We start from the raw sequence: 5,000 nt of genomic DNA, 5'->3' as shown, positions 1-5,000 counted from the left end.
TCTACCACCCTGCAGCTTGAGCTCCTCCTTATGACCTACGTTCGATCACTACGAGAGTCTGACTTTGATCTCTATGTTGGTATCTTATGCAAGTTGATTTTATGGTTCTTTGCCTTAGACCATGTGATCTATGCCAGATAGGGATCCGTTCATGTCCGAGACATGATCAATCTTAAACATATGCATGCAGAAATTGCTGAAGATTTTTGCAAAGGAAGATTTTCTGCAATTTAACAACACATTCCTTAAAGAAGATGGTGGTGCAGAGTGTTTAATAAAAAGTTCTGAAGCTTTCAGAAGATGGTCAGTTGCAGGTCCTAAGACTGCAAAGCTGATTGTTGAATTAGAGTCTTTATTTGAGGCTAGGCAAATCAAGCAAAGTGCTGAGGCCCCATGAACAGACTTCGAATATTCAGAAGACGTTTGCCAGAGAAGTGTCTTTCCTCGTTCAAACATTCACTGACATGGGGAATCCATTCATTGAGGAGAACCAGGAGTTGATGCACCTTGACACCCATGACATCATGAATGAAGAAGCTGCCAAGTCTGTTTGTCGGGCTGAAGAACTTGGAGTGCAGCAGTATCAGGTTTTTGTTGAGGAGCGCCTAGTGAATGGCAGCAAGCCTCATGATGACCCGATCAAAAAGAACAAGCTCCAGCTGTTCGTCAGCCTCTAGCAAGAGACAAGTCCAAGTCCAAGCCGTAGTCCCTTAAAAGGGACTGCTCACTCTTTTCTCGACTCTATGTTTCCTGTCAGCCACAAGAGGATGATATTAATGCATCCTTTCGGCATGAAAACCAGAGGTACCCACCTTCACTGTCTCAAGATGGCAAATTACGTCTGGGCAAGAAGTCAGATCTTCTTGACTACCTCACTAGCAGTACTGAGTGTCGCAGTGATACCCAGGATTCTGACGTGATCATTCTAGATGGTGCTGCGCTAGTCAGTATGCTTAAGCCAGTTGCTTGCGAAACATTTGATGACTATGCAGCAAAATTCTTCTTGCCGTACATGGAAAATAAGCTTCAACGAGCTAACAGGGTGGATATAGCGTGGGACTGGTACATTGACAACAGCCTGAAGGTTAAAACCTGTCATATAATGACACGACGCCTATACCAAGCTCTACCACGTGGTTTTGAGTTCCCAAGGAGGGCCGCCACTTGACCAGGACGATTTGTTGTCACGGCGACCGCGCAGCACACAAAAATGTACCACGTGGGCCTACCCAGAGGAGCGTCACGGAAATGCCCGCCTAGGACGCACACAAAGCTAAAACCACGTGGGCCACAGGTGCCACGCTGTGCAATGCGGACTGATCAGTTGGAAGAAGAGGACCCGCGGCGTGGGACAAGTCGTGACCGCAGGCCAGTGCCCAGGGCCTATGGGAAGATGTCACGTGAGTGACCACGCATGCGCAGTACAGCCCACCTCATCGGTTCTCCTTCCCCTCCCAGAGCTACAGAGGGAGGGCACTGGAACTTGAGGGCACTACGCCACGGGCCACCCTTAAGGGCAGACGAAGGGGCACTCCAGCGCCCGGCTAGACCAGAACTTGGCACTCGACCCGGAAACAGGAGATCACAGCGACGAAGCTGTGGAAGGATTCTTCAGCCGCCCAACAGGAAAGTGTATTGGGCAATTTTATTTTCTTAGCTAAGGACCATCACAGTGGTCCATGTGTTTGTGAACTGTCGTGTTAGGATAGCTGTGTTGTTGATAATCAAATAAACCCATCTTCGTGGGGTTGTGTGTTTTTCTCTCGCCTCTCTTATACATGTACACTTACATATATATACATACCGAGTCCATTCATGTTTGAGTTCCCGAACCTTTGACAAAACCAGAAAACGCCGTGGAATGGGGATCAGACGCGGGGTTGAGGGGAGAAATAAGTTACCAGGCGGTAGTAGCAGTTTCTCAGACATGATGCAAACAAGCAGGAACGGTTTGCATTTCTGGCTAGACACACGATGCGAATGCAGCATATACCAGATGGAAAACAGTTTGTTGCCACCCTAGGTGATGATGTTCTTTGCAACCCACCAAATGACAGAGCATCACTGCTGCCCTGAGCCCCTGTACTCAGGAAGAAGCTGACACAAGAATGCTGCTGCACACTGCCGATGCTGTCAGACAAGGCTACCTGAAGATTGTCATAAGAACAGTTGACACAGATGTGGTGGTACTGTCAGTCGCTGCGATGTCTAGGCTATACTTAGGGCACCTGTGGGTTGCTTTTGGGAATGGCCAGTATTTTAAACACATACCTGCCCACGAGATAGTAGCTTTTATTGGTCCTGAAAGAGCGATCGCTCTGTCCATGTTCTATGTTTACACGGGATGTGACATTATTTCATCCATTGATACGAGAGGAAAAAAAGGGGAATGGCAGACCTGGAAAGCATTTGAAGAAGCAACAGCCGTTTTTTGTATCCTGGGCCATGGTCCTGGAGAGATAAATGAAGATAATGAAGTTATGGCCATATTGGAGCGCTACACCATCTTACTGTATGACCGAACCAGCGACATGGAAACATTGATGAAGTGCGCCAGCATCTCTTCACTAAGCAGGGCATGTCAATGGAATATGTACCACCAACAAAAACTGCCTTGGTACAGCATGCCAAGAGAGCAGTTTATCAGTGCCCACATCTAGGGACAAGCCTTTCATGCCACTCCTGCACTACCATCTCCTGGAGAGTTGGATTGGACAGATCCACCAGAATGGAAACCACTGTGGACTACCCTTCCTGAAGCCAGCGTTTCCTCTCGCGAGCTGCAGAGGTCAATGCAAATGTACCAAGGCTGCCTTAAGGTGTATTGCTCTTGGTCAATGTGGGGGTGATTGTACTGTGTAATCAGTGACACTTGCATGTGTTGAATGTATGGTTGAATAAATTACAAAGGATTACAAAGGCGGAGCATGCCGACAGGAGACCTTTTGATCCATATCTAGGTCAGATGCAAAAAAAGAAAAAAAAAGAAAAAAAAAAAACATATTAATAATAAATGAAAACTATAATAATGTAAAAATAACAAATAAAATACATAAATAAATGCATAGTTATAGTTGAATAACAAACAAACAGGTAAATAGTAAATGATTATAAATTGACATATAACTAATGATAAATGAAAATCAGACAGACAAATTATAACAAAATAAAAACAAATAATATAACATAAATTATAATCATTACAGCATCTTACTTAGGTATTTATCTAAATGATTCTTAAAGCTTCGAACTGAACTACATTGCACTACCTGTGCAGGAAGTTTATTCCATTCATTAATTACACGGTTGGCAAAGTTGTTTCTACCTACTTCCAAATTGAATCTATTTCCGGACAGTTTGAGACCATTGTTTCTTGTCTGATTCTCATTCAATGTGAAAATTTGGTCACTTTTGATGTTGTCGATTCCCTTTAAAATCTTAAAGACCTGTATCAAGTCACCTCTGAGTCTACACTTTTTTAGGGAAAGCAGATTCATGTGCTTAAGTCGATTTTCGTATGATTTATTTTTGATATTTGGAATCAGTTTTGTGGCTCGCCGTTGTACTTTTTCCAGTCTGTCAATGTCTTTAATGAGATTCGGTGACCATACGGAAACAGCATATTCCAAATGTGGACGAACTAACGATTTATATAGCTTGTTAATGAGTGATGGACTTTTGAAATCAAAAGATTACCCTGATTTAAATCATATATGTGTGTTACTGCACATGCGAATTTGAGGGGGGCATTAGGGCCATAAACCACCAATACTCCCAACCCTCCACCTCTATCCAGGAGCTATGTTGGTGCCCCCAAGTGGCGAAATAATGAGGCAAAGTCTTGATATAGCTGATAATCTAAAAGCTTCTATGGCGTCCCTGTCTTGTTTGCCCTCCCTCCAGGATAACTTTGTAGATCCTCCTGTGTGTTACTGATCAACTCTTTTAGATACATTTCATCACTACAATAAACGATTTATAGATATGAAACCTTTAAACCCCTTGACTCATGTAATACTTAAGGTATTGTCCAGATTGATCAAGCTTATGGTGTCTACTGGCGGCCATTTTGTAAAATCGTCACCATACGCCTCCTGGGCAGTGTTCAAGATGGCCTGATATCTGAAGATATTCATATGGGTCTACTCTAATATCCTGCCAAATTTTATGCTTTTAACTTAATTTGAACAATTATGTTACTTATCAGCCAGACTATGTATTCATTTACTTCTTATGAGTGGACCTGAGGAGGAAGTTATGTTCTTGATGAGAAATAGGATCAAAACCCTAAAAATAATCATAATGTAATTGGCAGCCTATCCCATTGGGTAGTATGTACAAAGTTTGTATTACCTAGCAAATATTATGGGAATATCGAAAAAAGAGGATTATAATACACTGAGTCTTACGAGCACTTCACATGGAGTACGTGCAGGATTTTAGTCAGGCGAAACTGAAAATTTGAGTAAAAGTGGGAAATAGTGTATGGCAAAGACATAATAATAAAAATGGTGTCACTTTTTTTTCTTTCAGAACAAACCTCTTTGATAGGTGTAAGTGAAAAAAAAAATGCAAGTGAATGGCTTCATGATTCTTCTCTTCCTGAAATAATGTCTTTATTATTAAGATGACCCTGGTGATAATCAAACAGATATGTGAACTGCTGGGTAATGTTGGGTGAAAAGAGTAAAGTGTGAAAAATGTGTTGAAGAAATGGATGGCGGAGGGCTTCAACAATAGGGCAAGGTTTGCGAGTAGCCATGATAGTCAGGGTTGTGGTGATCATCGAGGAAAGGGAAGAAGGAAAACCCTATAGGCAAAGGAGGGTTTGGGTATTGTATAATGTCTCAATACAAGCAGAAATCTTATAATAAATATTAGATAAAATTTGGTGAGCATGGGTTGCTGTGTGTCTTTTTATATTGAAGATTTAATAGCAGAAAAATAATCTTTAATATTTTACGAAGTTGAATAAATCATGGAGATCATATCAGTGAGGA

The sequence above is a fragment of the Oratosquilla oratoria genome, chromosome 28, assembly GCF_046742065.1.
Source record: "Oratosquilla oratoria isolate Oo_2021 chromosome 28, ASM4674206v1, whole genome shotgun sequence".
Classification (NCBI taxonomy): Eukaryota; Metazoa; Arthropoda; class Malacostraca; order Stomatopoda; family Squillidae; genus Oratosquilla; species Oratosquilla oratoria.
Note: the sequence above shows the minus strand (reverse complement) of the source record.